Here is an 18,458-nt window from a genome sequence, read left to right on the forward strand (position 1 = left end):
AAAGAAAGAAAGAAAGAAAGAAAGAAAGAAAGAAAGAAAGAAAGAAAGAAAGAAAGAAAGAGAAAGAAAGAAAGAAAGAAAGAAAAAGGAAGGAAGGAAAGAGGGAAGGAAGGAAGGAAGGAAAAGGAAGGAAGGAAGGAAAAACTATAGGCTGGATGATTGCACAATAGTTGAAATAGGCTTTACACAAAGAATATTACTAATGAATTTGGGAGAAGGATGTTTTTATTTTAGTTTGCACCAGGAAATAACCAGGGAATTTGGTCCAAGCTGGAAGTGACAGGGCCTAAATATATTAGAAGCAACTGTGAGCCATGAAAGTGGACCATACCAGCAACAGCCTTCTTGAGGAAACTCCTAGACCAGAGGAGGCCTCCTCCAAGACGGAACAAATTCCTTAGGATCCTTTTGACATGGACCCAAATTCTAGGAGTCTTGGCAGCTCCTGCATAGAAGAGAGTTGGGGGAGTAGTGACACAATGTGATGGCAGTAAGGAACATGGTACCTGCTTCTAACTGCTTGGCCCAGTCTCTGCTCCAGACACAGAGCCCCACTGCCCAGGCTACCTACAACTGTAAGAAGGGGTGATTAAACAAATCAAAGAATAATCAATGCCTTTCAGTTAATGAGATATTGGCTGAGGACAGGGAAACACATAAACTTGTCAAGGCAACCCACAGAACCAGGAACAGAAGTGATAATGCCTTGAAGCCCCCTACCAGACAGGTTGCTGAGTTTCCTAGTCCCAGGGAATCATTTCAGTGCAAGTAGTGACAGCTGGGGAAAGGGAGCAAGGGTCCCCATTTCCCCAGCACCCTGTCCACCTCTGACCCCCACCCTAAATCTCTCTCAATAACCTGCCAATCCTTTCAATGACTTCTACATTCGGCATACCCTCATCACCTGAGCCAGAATCAGGATCACCCATATTTGAAGCTGCCTAGTTTGGATGGATATCAGTACTTTCGTATCACTTTGAAGCACACCACACACTGTACCTTCTAGTAGGTATTTTTGTTCCTGCCTCATCTCCCACGCTAGAAAGTAAAGCATTTGTAGGGAAATATTGTGTTGAAATTATTCTATATCTCTTTGAACACATTAGCATATAAGTGGAGATGAGAAAAGTTCAGAGAATAGCCTTGTATCGTTTAGAAACATCTAGAAATGTCTGAGTGTGCATGAGTAAAATTACAGCCAAAATAAGAATCAACATCTATTCTTTTAAAGTATCCATTCCAATTTAATATGAAAGACAATCAGATTGGGTAATATGCATTATTTGTATCATTTGATTCCTTCACTTAATTTAACAACTTTAAACATTAAAAAATTTAATAAAGTCACTGGACTTTATAAAGTTAGAAAGAGAAGAGGAAATAAAAGTGCCGGAGGATCAAGGATCTGGGCTTTGCAGCCAGATAGACTGGGCTAAAATCCTGGTGCAAGGACTTATTAGCGTGTGACCCTGGGCAAGTCACTTAAACTAAAACTCAGCTTCTTCTTATGCAAAATGGGGAAATTAAAGCTTCTATCTTATCTGGTTGTTAGGAGAATTAAACGAAATACACATGTAAAGGGCTTAGAATAGTATCTGTCACACAACCAATTCTAAAGTGTTACTGCTATGTGTCCATGGATAAAGAGACAGCAGAGTGATCAAGGCTCAGAATACCATTCAAATAACCTCAGAATAAATGGTGAAATCTTGACAACAGCAAAGATGGTTTGCATTTGTGAAGCTGAGAAAAGTCTCTTTCATAACTTGACATGGCAACAACAAACTCCTTGAAATGATACTAATTAGTGATAGCTAAAGGGCAAATTATTGTTCATCTGTATCCAGGAGACAAACTTTAGTTGTAATATATATGGCCAAATACCAGTCAAGAACCACCACAAAACATTCTTGAAGGGCACCTCATCCAACAAAGTACTAAATTATTTTTTGACCTTGACTTCATGACAGTGACACGAGAACATCACTGGATTTAGTAAAAATAAATAAATAAATAAAAAGGATTCCTTTAATTATTTGCTTTTAATATCTGCGAAGGAAGTACTTTAGAGATGATTTTGATGAACTTTGAATTACACATTTTTTACCTTAACATTTCCACATTATTTCTTTTCTTATAAGCATCACTATACAGGTTTTGGGAAGCTGTGGAGGAACATATTTGCATACAAATATATTGGGATAGCATAATCCTTATTACTTTACCACTTAGGTCAGCCCACTTATCTTGAAAAGGTTTATAAAATGCCTTTTTTAGTATCTGTCCAAACATTTGTTTACTTCATCAATGCAGTCTGGTAATATTAAATGCAGTAAAATTTAGTTTCCATTTCAGTCACACATCCTTCCCAATAGGCCATTAGAAACACACAGCCAGATAAGAAACTTATTCTCTTTGACCCAGAAGTGCCTAGTATGTGACTCCCCACAGATTACAAAGTTTAATCAACACTAGAGTTTTGGACAGACAAAGCAAAGTCATTCAATTTGTTTTTTAGACAACAGCTGTTGTTTTTCTCTGCTTAGCAGTTTTTTTTCCCCTTTTATTCCCCTTTTGAGAAGTCACTCTTCTCTCCTGTCAGTGGTCCTGGTGGGTATATTGGGGCCGGGGATGAGTATCACTCAGGCTGACCATTCAGAGTCTTCCTTCTCCAGGCCACTGTGACAAGTTCAGGGATGAGCAGGTGATTCAGGCAAGGCCACTAAAAGCTTTCCCTGAGACTTGGACTATGCAAACAATAGGAACCCATTCCTTTTGATTTGCTTAAGGGAATAGGTTTGGGACTGTTGGTAGCCATCTTTTTTTTTTTTTTTTTTTTTTTTTTTAGTTTCTGGATCCAGCTATACCTGAAGGCTCAACTTTTGGTGCTCTTCTCCTTTATGAAAAAAAAAATCCCTTTTTTATTTGTTAGAGTTGAGTTTCTGTTACTTATAACTAACAGAAGCCCAATCACAAAGCTTTAAGGAAAAGATAGACATTACAGTTTATTTAATATTCAATGTTTCTTTAATTACTTAAGTTCTCCTCTCCTATCAGTGATAAAATTCCAGGTCATGTTTGTTCCTACAACTTTCTAAAATTATTCCCAGAGCCCTTCAAATTTCAGTCATTCTGTCACTAGTTATCAGTATCTTATAATAAGGATACACACATATATTTTAAGTCAAGACATCTTTTTTGGTCATCTTTAAAACTAAACTTTGTTTTATCTGTAAAGAATAATTTAGATCAGTGTTTCACCTGGGGTTGAGTTATAAACTAGAATCATCTACTCAGTTGTTTAAAGAATTTAATTGCCTAGACCCTAATCTCAATGAGCTATCTGTAATGCTCAAAGGTTGAGGCTCAAATATGTATTTTTAAAAGCTTTGTAAGTATTTTATATAAAGTCTTGTGGTTTAGAAATCATCTGTTTTAGACAGGTATCTTCTTTAAAGAAGAAAAATGGATTAAGCTGATCAACAGAATCTTTAAAAACATTTATTGATACAGATTAATGTAAACTTTGATTCCTTGGGTCTTTAAAAGTTTTATGGTTCCCCAGGTGATTCTGATGACCATTCAGGTGTGAGAATTAAATGATTCTGGATTAAATGATGGGCCAAGTCACCCTCAGTGAATCGATGTTCACAGCCATTCTGCAGACTCACAGCAAAGAACCTTTAAAAAGTAAAGGGGCTACAAATCAATGACATTTAGAAGGCTTGGTACTGACCAGCATTTTTACTTGCACAGTGACATGTACAGAGCATGCACACATCGCTCTGAAAGAATGGGTCAGATGATACCATTTGCTTTTTAAGACTGGGTTTCACTCCGTCACCCAGGCTGGGGTACAGTGGCACAATCACAGCTTACTGCAGCCTCAAACTCTTGGGCTCAAGGGATCATCTTGCCTCAGCCTCCTGAGTAGCTGAGACTACATGCACATGTCACCATGCTTGGGTATTTTTTTTTAAAGCTTTGTAGCAATGGGGTCTCACCACGTTGCCCAGGCTGGTCTCAAACTTTTGGGCTCAAGTAATCCTCCCGTCTCAGCCTCCCAAACTGTTAGGATTACAGGTGTGAGACACCATGCTTGGTATGATTATGTTGTTTTAAAGGAAACAGAGTGAAAAGGTGTAAAGATTCACAGCTATTTAATTTCATGATCTGGTCTTTTTTCTGTGAGCATTCTTGCATGTGTGAAACTGTCATTTAACATCTCTGTAAGATTTATCCTAAATATAAAATACTATTTGCATGAGGAATTGCTCTACCATTGAAAATTTTAATGAGCAACTCTGTATCAAACAGGGGTAAACAGAGAAAAAGGGAAGAGAGAATTAAAGAGATGATTTCACGTGATGCTCTGAGCTTCAGAAATTAGCCATAATGAACAGGTGAAGCAGAGGACCCTGGCTAATCCACTTCTCAGGTTTAGACAAGGGTTCTGCTTTGAAGTAAACCAAGACACACAATACATTACACAATAAAGGGATAGAGGGGCTGCCAGTTAGTATTTTCAGGTTAACACCAGTGGAAAAAAAGTCAGCTATTGATTTCTTCATTAGCTTTTTCCTTTTGCAATAACTGTTAATAGCTTTTTTCTGCCTTACTCTCTAAGCTGATGACACTGGAAATGCTGCACAGAATAACTAACTCCCTGTTTCCCTGCAAGGAGATGATGCATTTTAGCTCTGTAGCCAATAGGAGTCCAAGCACAGTAAGGAACCCCACTATCTTCCATCACTATTTCAATCAACCCAGAAGAGCTCCTGTATAACCTACAAGCACTTTCATTTTACTCCAGACCTGGTTTAGCCTCTAATAGCTCAATTAAGGTCACAGCAAAGCCATTAGAAATCAATAATCACACACAATAGTAGTCTGAACTTTTGCAGTTCTTTTTGCTATGCAGCCAATTTATCATTCTTTGCCTTTATCGTACTATTTTAAGACATAAATCAAAGCTTTAGCCATGATGTGTTCTGACATGACAATACTCATCATAGCTGAAAAGAGACCCTACATGCATATGCTAATAGAAGTACACTGAAAACCTCTCTCCAGAACCCATCAAGCCAAATGTGATCCCACTAATCCTCCACAGTAGTGTGGTTTCACCAAAATCAGAGCTGAAGTAGTGGGATATAGGATGAAAGCAAATAAGAGAAGCCGATCAGAAATTGGCCAAATAAATGATATTACTAATGCAATAGGGATAGTAGCTTTGACATTGTAATTCAATATATTTTTTTCTTCCCTGCAATTCCCCACTTACTGAAATGATGAAACTATTATTTCAGGAGCGGGTAGGTACCGTTCGGGAAGAAAGAAGTTGGAGCTCAGCTTTGCGGCTCAAGCTAATTGTTTTTAATGTTTAGAGTGAGGTAACAGTTGTGAAAGCCTGACTTTGTTGAAAATAAGAGGCTTTCTAAATTCCTAGTCCCCTTGAACAGTAAAATCAAAGTTTGGAGATATGGACATGCTTTTCTACATTCCTTAACATAGAAAGTAGGAGGATATGATGCAGGAAAAGTTCTTGACATGAAAGAGACACAGAAAGTCCTGTGGACTAGACAAAGCAGAGAGGACGTGAGGGTCAAGCAGTCAGATGCGTCTCAGCTCATCCCTCTCCGGGCAGAAACCTCACACCAGAAAGGTTAGGGAGAATAACAGAACAGGAGAAGTTTTCCTTTGTCCACAGAACTGCTTGGCATTATTTAAGTACCCATATTCAACCAGCACCAGGACACATGAGAGAAGGCTAGGAAAATGTCCACAGCAGCAGATTTAAGGGAAGGCTCACAGCATCCTCCCCACTTCAATCAAGTATGGAGTAAGCAGTCACAGTTCTTAGTGCAAAAAGTTGATAGATATAAAGTGAGCCCCTATCCAGCAATTCGAGTTCTATGTATATGCCCAAAAGAATTGAAAGTCAGGACTCAAGCAGATAATTGTGTACCCATATTCACAGCAGCAATATTCACAACAGCCAAAATATGAAAATAACCTGGCTCCACTGGCAGATGAACAAATAAAATATGATAAATACATACAATGTAACAATATTCTGTCATAAAAAGGAATGAAATTGATACATGCTATACAAATGAGTTTCTGAGTTTCGAAGACATTATGCTAAGTTAAATGAACAGACACAAAAGGAAAGATATCATATGATTCTGCTTATAGACAGCATCTGGAGAAGTAGAATAGAGGTTACCAAGAGCTGAGAGGAAGGGAAAATGAGGAGTTGTTGCTTAACATTTATAAGGTTAACTTTCTGTTTAGGATGATGATAACAGTCTGGAAATGAACAGTGGTGATAGTTACATAACATTTGACTGTATTTAATGACATTGCATTGTACACAAAAAAATCGTAAATTTTATGTTACATATATTTACCACAATAAGTTGTTTTTTTTTTTTTTAAAGGACCCCCTAGTGGCCTGACAAAAGGACCAGCAGGTAAAACAGGACCTAAAGACAGGCTTCATCAGTCAAGTGTCTCATAAGACATTCCAAAAAACCAGTCCCAAACAGCCATGACTCAGGATGCCCCATGTTCAGGCAGGCTGAGTAACATTTCCATAAAGGCTTGCAGGGACTCAAAAGCCAGCACTAGAAACAGAGGGACATCAGATGTCTCCACACCAAGCTGTACCAATGCTGAAAGGATACACAAGCTTCCTCCTGCACCTTGACACCACCTTGTGGTGGAGAAGTAGTAGAGTAGACTATATGGGAAGACCCTATTGTTACAAGAGTCTTGACAGAGAGATTAACTCGAAATTAACTACCTCCAGTGACCACAGGGATTGTAATGATGGTAAAAATCAACATGTAAGCCACCACAATGAGAATAAAGGGTCAAGAAATAGAATAAGATCAGTTGTATAAATTTTTTATTTATTTTTTAATGCAAGCTTCTGTATCCAACAAACCTGGTGTGTGACTGTAAAGTCTTTTGGCCCACAGTCTGAAATGGCAATAGAGCATATACTGCAATTTTTTTCCCTTCATCATTTCCCATGCATATATTCCTTTTAAGATTTTTCACAATGGCCAGGTGCAGTGGCTCACACCTGTAATCCCAGCACTTTGGGAGGCCGAGGCGGGCAAATCACATGAGGTAGGGAGTTCGAGACCAGCCTGACCAACACGGAGAAATCCCATCTCTATTAAAAATACAAAATTGGCTAGGTGTGATGATACATGCCTGTAATCCCAGCTACCTGGGAGGCTGAGGCAGGAGAATTGCTTTAACCTGGGAGGCGGAGTGTGCGGTGAACCAAGATCGTGTCATTGCACTCCAGCCTGGGCAACAAGTGCAAAACTCTGTCTCAAAAAAACAATAATATTTTTCACAGTGTTAAAAAACCAAAACAGAACAGGCTAATTTGCCTCCCTTTCCAAATTGCTGCCCCCAAATTCCATCCACTCTATTTTTTATTAGTGATCTATGAGGTTTTCTATCTCTTTGACTTTCATTGTATTCAACTCGAGCTGCCTCTATATAGAGACATACTTTTTGCCTTACATTCTTTCTATAGATTTTTTTGACTTACATTCTTTTTATAAACTTTGAAAAGAAATATGGAAATATTGAACTTTGAGTATTTCTCTCATCCATGAATTTAAAAAATAATTAAAAAAAAGTACTCCACCAACTGTGTTATGCCTTTGAGGTGACATCAGTGAAATGAGAAGCCATTTAAAAAAAAAGTTCCATTGCTTTAGTCTTTGCAGGACATTAATTAAAGAGTGACACTTGCCTTCTGACATTATTCTTTTTAATCCTAAGAGGTAGAATTTAAATTGACAACCTATGGCAAGCTTAACCCTCTCCTGAAGAAAACTTAGTGATCTAGAAAATTAAAACACAGCCAGACTAGGTGAAAAATGTTTAAATAATACATTTATGGTTGGATGGCAAGGTCTTTAGACTGTGGTTTCTTGCTGTTTCAGAGTTTTTTGGGAATTCTTTCCCTCTATTCCTAAATGAAATTAATTTATTTCTCAAGTCTGCTGATTGTGTCTGTTTTAGGATCCTCCAGGGTGAGATGTATGCTCTGCACTGCCTTCAATATGCTGACAAAGCTTCTAAATAAAACAATAGTAAATCTTCAATCTTCAATCTGCTGTTCAGCATTTTTAGATCACATTTGCTTTGCTCAGGTTGAACATGAGTAACTACTTTACACATTTATTATGAGTAAACTAAAATCACCAAGTCTTACTGTAAGGTCAATTAGACAAAAATATGTCTTTAAAAAATGAACATTTGGGCCAGACAGGGTGGTTCACGCCTGTAATCCCGCACTTTGGGAGGCCAAGGTGGGCAGATCACGAGATTGGGGGATCAAGACCATCCTAGTCAACATGGTGAAACCCCGTCTCTACTAAATACACAAAAATTAGCCGGCTGTAGTGGCACATGCCTGTAGTCTCGGCTACTCATGAAACTGAGGCAAAAGAATCACTTGAACCCGGGAGGCGGACTGCACCACTGCTCTTGCACTCCAGCCTGGATGACGCAGCAAGACTCGGTCTCAAAAAAAAAAAATTTTTTTTTGAATGGATTTTATCCATTCCATTTCCAACAGTGAACTTAACAAACTTTCACTTAGGTTCTCCAAGGGTATTTCCCCATCCCTCTTACAGAGTAGTCAAATAGTAATGTCCATTTTTGTATTTACTAAGGGGATGTATTGGAAAACCATGACTAAACAAAATAGTTCAAGAGTTCTACATGGATCTTCTACCACCTGTCTATGTTCTTGCCCACCTGTAAGCCTCTGCCATTGTGCAATCTCTTTGCAGAGCCTCTCCCCAGCAGCCCTGACCAAGCTGGGTTCTCTCCTACCGCTGTACACATGATACTTTGCACCTGGATGCCTTTGAGTGTTCATCTTGCTAGTATTATTGTCTGTTTACAATGAAGGACATGTCAATGCTTTATTTACAAGTACTCACAACCAGAAGATATGAGTTCTTCAAAGATTAATCCATCAACTTATGATATTTTCAATTTAAAAAACATAAAATTTGGGAACAGTGATATAGATAGGGAAGGGGAAGGAGGCTGGAGAAATCATTCTCAAGTAAACCTAAAATACAGTTGCACAAAAAAAGCAAGAAAGTTTCAAGAAAGAGAAAAAAAAAAGTGGCCCTACATAAAATAAACATGGTAAAGCATCTAAACCTACAATAATTGAAACACTGTTAACAGGGGTGAAAAAAAATCAGTGCTACCTATTAAAAAGGGTAGATATAATTGTATGGAATCATTTTGTATATCATGAAGACAGTATTTTAAATTCATGGTGAGAATATGAATTATTTAACCAACTGATAGGGTTTGGCTCTGTATCCCCACCCAAATCTCATGTTGAATTGTAAACCCCACGAGTTGAGGGATGGGCCTGGTGGAAGGTGACTGAATCATAGGCGTGAACTTTCCCCTTGCTATTCTTGTGATAGAGTTCTTTTGAGATCTGATTGTTTGAAAGCATGTAGCAGTTCCCGCCTCTCTCTATTGTCACCATGTAAAGATGTGCTTGCTTCCTCTTTGCCTTCTGCCATGATTGTATGTTTCCTGAGGCCTTCCCAGCCATGCCTCCTATATAGCCTGTGGAAATGTGAGCCAATTAAACCTTTTTTCTTTATAAACTACCCAGTCTCAGGTAGTTCTTCATAGCAATGTGAGAACGAACTAACACACCAGCAATGTTGGAAACAATTAGCTAGATAAAGCTTCCCACCTCATAACTAGATTAAAGGAAAATTCTTAATGAATTAAATATTTAAATGTAAACATTAAGCATAAAAATACCATAAGATAGAAAACAATAATTTATGTAATTTGGGGATGAGAAAAGTATTCTAACAAAAAAAGCTCATAATATGAAGCAGAAATCATAAATTTAAGTAAATACAGGGGCCAAACAGGCATGATACAAGAGCAATTATCAGACTAAATAATTCTGGGTTTTTTTCCAGCAGAATCATGGTGAGCTTTTGGTACTGAAGTTGACACTCAGCCTCCACGTTGAAGTAAGTACCTGGTAGGTATCTGCTCCATCTACCTGGAAATTGTATGTAGAAACAAAGCCTGAGCATTCAGATCTTTCACATTTTGGGAGAAAGCCCATTTTAACTGTTTGCTTAAATTGTAAAAGAACAACACTGTGTGGGACAAGGGAAAACATCTGATTCAACTCATTTTGCCATGAAGGAAAATATAGACTTGACAATATAAAGGTCATTCTCCTGTACCACAAAACATCATAAACATGTTTATGTAGATAAATACTTTAAAATATACATCTATCAAGCATCACAATCAGCTCCAAAGAGCAGTCAGGTTGTTTCCAGAAATAAAGCAATGATAGATCAAAAATAGTGCATTTTGTGTAACAGAAGGTCCTTGTAACTCAAAGATTAATGCACAAACAAAAATACAAATGTGGCTTTAAATACTACAGTAGTCAGGGCTTTACTGCTCTCTGTGCATCTAATTACAATATTTATCATCTTAATATTTGCATTAGGCTTCCAGTACATACTGGTTTACAGTTATGAAATGTTTCTGGAAGAAAAAAATCTGGATATGTGACCAGAAAATCTGATGGACTATTTAGTAATGCTAAAAAGATACCAATATAAAATTCATAACAGGTTTTCTTTTGGAAATAAGACTAGTTTCTATTTATCATGTAGATTTAAGCTCTTATTATATCATCATTAATGTACAGTGGCAATTAATAAAAAATTACTGAAGAATCTAAAAATTCTCCAAAGTATAATTAAAAGTGAGAAATGTTCTGAGCCCCATTTACATTCTGACCAGCATAAATAAGATACTGACTGCAGGTTCAAGACTAATTACATTAACAAACCAAATTCTTTTGAAGGTCCAAAATTCCCACTAAATAAATGCCATGTTCTAAAACAGAACATGGCTTCATCATCCTCCACTTAGACTGAACACACATAGAGCAGGGGTGTGTAAAAAAGGCATTGGAAAGTAAAGTTTTGGCACTTATATAGCAAAATTGAAGCACACAGACCCCCAAATGTTTACTTTAGAAATCACAGTGCCTCATGTCTGTAAGCTCATAACTTTGGGAGTCCAAGGATGGAAGATTGCTTGAGTCCAGGAGTTTGAGACCAGCCTGGGCAATATAGCAAGACACATCTCTACAAAAAATACAACATTAGGTGGGTATGGTGGTGTGCGCTTCTAGTGCCAGGTACCAGGAGGCTAAGGTGGAGGATCATTTAAGCCCAGAAAGTCAAGACTACAATGAGTTGTGATCATGCAACACTGCATTTAACCTGGGTGATGGAATGAGATTCAATCTCAAAAAGAAAAGAAAAATCTACGTATCTTAAAGTTACTGGATAATTACCAGATCATTTTGCTTTTTACTGTGCTCAATCACCACAACAACAAACATTTTAATCCTGAAGAAGATCCTGAACTAAGCATGGGAGAATGTGGTATATCCTCATCCTCAATGAAGACAAATATGAGGTAAGTCAAGTATATGATACAAGCTTGATTTGAGGAGGTCACACAGAGGCACAGCATGGCTTTTACAGAAGATCTGACAGTCTGCACAAGGTAAATTCCGTCAATATTCCATGCGAGGAACACAAAAGCATTGCTTTGCACAACCTGAATAACTCCACTTTCTCCATACAGGTAGGAATGGCATACGTATCTGTGCAGCAGTTTAGGAAGGTTGTAGTGAATTTGAAAGAAGCATCATTGCCTAACTGCTTTACACATTTCCAAAACTAGAAGGGATGCACTAGTAATCTGCAACAGAGGTGAACTGGAACTGAAGTTTCTCAACTTTTAATGCAATGTTTCCTCCCCACTGCAGGGCATAATTATAAAAACATGCTGCAACAAATGGAATAAAAATATAGCCTATGGGGAAAGCTAAAATAATTGAATTTATATAATCAGCAGGAAACATTTTTCAATTTTTGACAAGCAGCTTTCCCCTGGATTTGCTGATATCAGAACAATAAAAAATGGGCCGTATTTCTTTCCCTAAATCTTAATATGATAAATTATTTTTGCATCATTTATATTATAAATCAATTTAAAATGTGCGGACCAATTTAACAAACAAAAGACTAATTTGTCTTATGTTAGATAAATCATTAGGTGGTAAATAGTATTCTTAAAATATAACATGAGGCTACACATAAAAATATGTATTACTCATTCAAACGTGAATGGGACGATATTCTTTTCAAATATTGACATTGAAAATAATATTAACATGTATCTGTTCAATCATGCTGCATAAAATTTCACTCATAAATCCCATTTTGATTTTGGGTTAGATAACTAAACATTTTGGATTTACAGACCTACTCATGATATATATCTAAGTATATAGATAGCATTTTATTTGTTCTTTGTTCCTTGTAATGACAAGATAAGAGTATGGCTAGTTTAATAATACCTAATAACAGTGAATACCTATAAGTGTTTACTATGTGCCAACAGCAATACTAAACTCTTTGCAAGCATTATTCCATTTCATTGCCATCACAACCCCATGAGGTAGTTATGATAGGTATACCCTATTTACAAATGAGCAACTGAACTTTGGTGAGTTTTGGCAACTTATAAAGGTCATTCAATTCACAGCAGGAGAACCAAAACTCAAATCTATGGTGTTTTCCCAACTCCAAAATCAGAACTCTTAAACACCGGGCTATATTTTAGCCTGTATTTTATGTTTTTTTTTTTTTTTTTTCCTATAGAGGATGAAATCCAGAGACACAATTAAGTAATTGACTCTCAGAGTAGAAGGTGGCTTCCATTTTGCATCTCCCTCCTTCTGGGACCTTACATAATGACTTCAATACTAGGAAAGGAATTACAATGTAGAAAGCAATAACTGGGCAAACAGTAAGTAGAAGGGCTATCAGTGGACAAGGAATGTGAACAAATTTCCAGAACAGAAATTGTATGGGGAGTGGTTATACTATTATAACAAGTCAAAGGATTCTTTAGAATACAGAAGATGTGGAACCCCATCTTCCCTACTCTACTTCCAATTAAATGATGCCCATCTACTCATCCCAGGCAAGATTTCTTCTGAAGAAAAAACTGACCAGTCACAAAAAAGAAACCAAAATCTGAAATTCTGTGTTTTCAATGAATCAGTCAACTCTGTACTCAAACACCTCAAATAAAAACCCTCCAAGCAACACATTCAACATACGTAAACAGAACTCCCAATTTGCTTTCACATGTATTATTCCTAAATATATACAGACAACCAAAGGTATCTTTCAATATTAGAACATAAAAATAAAATATTATACTGTAGGAAACAAAATAAGAAAGAGAATAAAAATGTAATGAAGAAACAAGAAATCATCTAAGTTTTATGCTCAGAGAGATTTGAGAAGATATTATATTCATAAAAGGAACAAAAAACAAACAAAAAAAACTCTTGGAAATTAAACATAGCTATCTGTGTATTCTGAAGTTTTAAAAATAGAAATTTTGGAGGACAAAGGCAAGGAAATCTCTCAAAATAAAAAGATAAAGATATGTAAAATCCAAAAGGTAATGTAAGAGGCATAAAGAATTAGTCCAGGAGGTTCCACCATCTGAATAATGTAAATTTCAGAGAAATAGAGAAAGAAGTTAGCAAAGAAATAATATAGAAAAATATTCCAGAGCTAAAGGATATGAACCTCAAAGTTGAAAGGTCCCACCACGTGTCCAGAACAATGAGTGAGGAGAGATCCACAGCAAGTGACATCCCTGTGAAATTCCAGAATCTCTGGACAAAACATATGAGACGCTTGCGGGGGAAGAACTGGAGAAGCATATTACCAAAACAGAATGAGAATTAGATGACATCAGACTCCTCAGCCATAGCAGGTGCTTAAAAAACAATGGAGAAGCTCTTAAACTTTATTAGAAACAATGATTCTTACCATATAATACAGTGTAAAGCCAAAATCATCAATTGTCAGGGTGAAATAAAGGAATTTTCAGCCATGAAAGTGGTCCTGGAAATGTATCTCCTTTCTGATGATGTGCTCCAGGGGGAAAAAGGGAATAAACCATAGAAGGGGAAGAGAAAGATAAAAGAGTCATGATTCTTGGATACAATCCAAGAGATAGTGAGGGAAATTTCTAGAGATGGCAGTTGTGCAGCAGAGACCAGAGAGGAACAACCATAATTGGAGCTGAAATATGGAGGGATCGAGAAAAGGAAAAGGTGCTCTTAGTGCAACCTCAATTGTGACTTTGAAGATAAGACTGATGTGGCCATGAAAAAACAGGTCAACAAACAAAGAAGAGTAATTAGAAACTCCAGGAAAAGCAAAAGGCTGTGTAGAAAGAGAAATATTAGTTTAGTATAGTACCATGTGAATAATATGGCAATACTGTAAGCAGTACTAATCAATTAAAAAATATATATACATAGTAATATCACCAAGTTGGGAGGTTGGGAGATGGAATACGGGCTACTGTAAAAAAAATCTAAGCGTTCATCTATCATAAGAAGTACTGTAGATGGTATCTAAAATTTAAAAAAAGAAATATATATTATTTAGAAATATTATGGTAACTCCCAGAAGAAACAGCTACAATAGTTAAAAATAAATACCTAGGAAGTAGAACTGGGTGCTGGTGGGTGGAATGTGGTGCAATAGGAAGGAATTATAAAAATTTGATTCGTATTCAATTATTAAGATATGTATATATGTGTGTTCAGGGATGTATGTTTATGTGTATATTTTTTATCAGATATATAGCTCATGTGTTTAAGCCCTATTCAAGAGCATAGAATTTACTGTCATTGTTTAAAGTAGACTTCAGCTCCTTGACAGAAGATTTATGTGTTCACACCTACTCTGCCACAGAAGAAACATAACTGCCAGTTGGAAATAAAACTCACTTGAAAAGATTTAGTGCAGGTTGCTGTTTCCCTAAAATTTAAGTTTTACCTCTATCTGAAGGTAAAAGAAGCAGTTTGCGTTTTTACTCTTAGATTCTCTTAGCCTCCACTGCATAATGTATTATGCATCAATTAAGTTATCTTTAATTAAATGAACATTCTTGTACAAATGCACAAATGGGCAAAAGGGACAAAGTTCATTTTTACGTTCTTAACATTGAGCAAGCAATTTTTCAATCATTCAGAACTGGTAAATAAGTATAATTATTTCTGCTGCAAAGAATAGTTTAATAGCTAGATATTAGCTAGAGAAGCCAACAATGAGACTTGCTAATCATTGCTATGACAATCTTCTGCTTTATTTTTATGTGTCTCATAAAACTGTCAAAGTTGAGTGGCAAGCAAGAGTTTCAAGAAAATAACTCTTACCAGCTTAGGGAATTTTAGTAGAACATCTTATCTTTGGGGGCCTGATCTTAGATATATTCCAGGGGAAAGAGTCTGGAAAAAAGATATTTAATAATACATCTGATTCTTCTCTGTTTTTCTCTCATATTCAAGCAAATACTGGTCTTTAGATGAAAACAAATTAAAACTTCCAGTATGTCCTTGGTCATCCCCAAGATGAACTTTGAAAATGATGTTAAGACTTTAGATTCATTATGTCCTGAAATAAAAATTTAGTGTTATCTTTATATGATGTGGAATTGTCAAAAAACAATTTGATAATCGATTGGGATCAAGGAAATAGTTGTATATTATACAAAAAGTTGGTTAATTAATATCCACAAGCATTAAATAAACACAAGTTAATATGTTTCATGCTGGTAAGTATTTGAAATCATAACTAACAACTGTGTTAAAGGAAAACAATTTTATATGATTTTTAATTCTCTTAACTATTTCAATCTAACACAAGGAGCCAAAAACTTTCTTACCAGACTTCAGTCATTCTAGTACCTGTATGATTTTTGCTACATATTATATTTCTATGATTAACAAAATATTTTAATTGATTTACTTTTAAACTTAAAATACTTACCTGAAGCCTTGTTCAAAGAGAAAATATTGGAATTTGTTTTCTATTTAGTGGCATTTGTATTACTCCTTTATAAAGTCTATAGTATCGAATGAAAAAGTGATATTTGCAATCAAGGCCAATCTCACAAAACAGTTATGAGGTTTGGATAAGATAATATGCGCAGAATGCTTAACAAATGACAGGTGCTTAGTAACTAAAGACCATTTTCAATGGTGTATTTTCCCTTAGGATATGGTTGTCTCTAATCATTTTAAGGGAGATAATGAAAAAAACTTTCCCCTGGTTAAATCTCATCTCCCTCAGCTATTCTTCCACTGAGAAGTAGCAAATGGACTGCCAACAGAAGTTTCCAGAGGCAAAGATCAGACTCTTTTTGCCAAGTTTTGGAAAAGGGTTTTTAAATGAAAAACCATTTGTCTTCCTCGAGCTGGGATTAGGTAGCAAGGGGAGAGCTGATTGAGACCTCTGTCCTCACCTCTTCCTATTCATTTCTCCTCTACTTTCCCTGAGACAAAGTAGAAGAAAGTTGTATTTTTACACATGTCTAACCTTCATAGAAACTGTACTGCAGCTGCTGCTCTAACTTTATTCTTTGTGATGGCTAATTTTAGGTGTCAGCTTAACTGCATTAAGGGAAACTCAATAGCTGGTAAGACATTATTTCTAGGTGTGTCTGTGAACATGTTTCCGGAGAAGATTGATGAGTTTGGCGACTGAGTGGAGAAGATTTGCCCTCAGTGTCGGCGGGCACCATCCAATACATTCAGGGCTCAAATAAAACAAAAAGGCAGGAAAATGGTGAATTCACTCTCTCTCTTCTGGAGCTAGGACGCCCTTCTTCTCCTCCCCTCAGAAATCAGAGCTCTAGGTTCTCTGGCCTTTGGACTCCAGGACTTGCACCAGCACCACCTGCCTCCCATGACCTCCAAAACCGTTAGATAATAAATTTGTGTTGTTTCAAGCTACTGAGTTTGTGAAAATTTGTTACAGCAGCTATAGAAAGCTAATACAGCAGTGAACTTGTTAGAAATGCAAATTCTTTGTCCCCGCCTCAGGTCTACTGAATCAGACACTCAGGAGTGGGGCACAGCAGTCTGTTTCAACAAGCCCTCCCAGTGATTCTGATGCCTGCTAAAGTTTGGACAATACTTTTCTTTGCCATTGCTTTCTCACTGTCCATTTGTTATCCTACTTTAGTCTAATTTAAACCCCCACCATTCATCACATCTGCTCTTGAAATTACCTAATTGTCTGTTTGAATCACCTGTCTTTAGCTTTTATTCCATCTGTATTTTCATCATCATTGAGACTATTAACCATTACCCTTCTTGCAATTCTCTGTCTCCTGGCTTCCAAGACATTGTTCCTACTTAACTTCTTATATCACGCTAAGCACACCTTCACTTCTTTTTGTGGTTCTTCCTTTATCCACCCCTTATGTATGGTACTTTCTTGTGCTGTCTTCTGTAACCTCTTCTCTTTTCCCTCCGATCTTCTCCCTGGGCAATCTCATCTACTCTCAAGTCGTGTTTCAATCCAAACCCTGATGACTCTTAATCTACGTCTTTAGCACCAGCCACTTCTATGCTCTAGTCCTGAATTCTAAATTGTGTTATACCTCTCTACTTGTATTCCTATCTGGGCCTCAAATTCAATATATCCTCCCCAACTTTACCCCAACAAATTTGCACTTCCTCTTGCATTCTTCTCATTTTATGACCTTCTCTGACCTTATCAGACCTTCCATTGCCCAGTGATCCATGATTTTTTTCACCCTTATCTTTCACAAATAATTGTGCACAAATTGTTTCAATTCTATTTTTAAAATATGTTTGAACTTTATTGCTTTAGAGCTTCTCCTCTGTGTCACCAGCTGCAGCCCTAGTTCAATGTTTCTCAAAGAGCAATGTTAAACAGTGTACCAGAATCACCTACGGTGCTTGTAAAAATTCCTGGGATCTGGTTAGATTCACCTGAATTTGACTTTCAGTGGGGTGGAATGAGGGGTCATGGTCTGATGATCTGCATTTTAAGTAAATAACTTGGTTGGATTTTATGCTACCAAATGTTAAGAGCTACTGCCTTAGCTAATCTTTCACTGTTGACCTAAACTCTATTCCTTGGTCTTTGTATTAGTCTTTCTCTTGCTACGAAACAAATTACCACCAATTTAGTAGCTTAAAACAACACTCAGTCTTTCAAGGCTGCAGTTAAGGGGTTGGGTGGCCTGCATTCTTATCTGGAGGCTCAACTAGGGAAGGGTCTACTTCTAAGCTCATTTAGGTTGTTGACAGAATATATTTCCTTGTGAAATACAACTGAAGACTGAGGCTTCTTACTGACTATATAGCTTGGAGCAGGCCTTCAGGTCCTAGAGGCCAGCTGCAGTTCCTTGCCACTTGCATTTAAAGCGGTGTTAAAGGAAGTAATTTTGTCTTTTTCTTTAGATATTTT

At 36.8% G+C, this 18,458-nt stretch overlaps 1 protein-coding gene across 1 annotated transcript in view; it reads right to left on the bottom strand.

The window, feature by feature from the left end:
• Positions 1-18,458, bottom strand: part of SLC35F1 (solute carrier family 35 member F1) — a 415,311-nt gene that overhangs the window by 238,535 nt on the left and 158,318 nt on the right. The window lies entirely within an intron of this gene.

The sequence above is a fragment of the Sapajus apella genome, unplaced genomic scaffold (genome assembly GCF_009761245.1).
Source record: "Sapajus apella isolate SASKATOON/1434 unplaced genomic scaffold, GSC_monkey_1.0 scaffold6, whole genome shotgun sequence".
Lineage (NCBI taxonomy): Eukaryota > Metazoa > Chordata > Mammalia > Primates > Cebidae > Sapajus > Sapajus apella.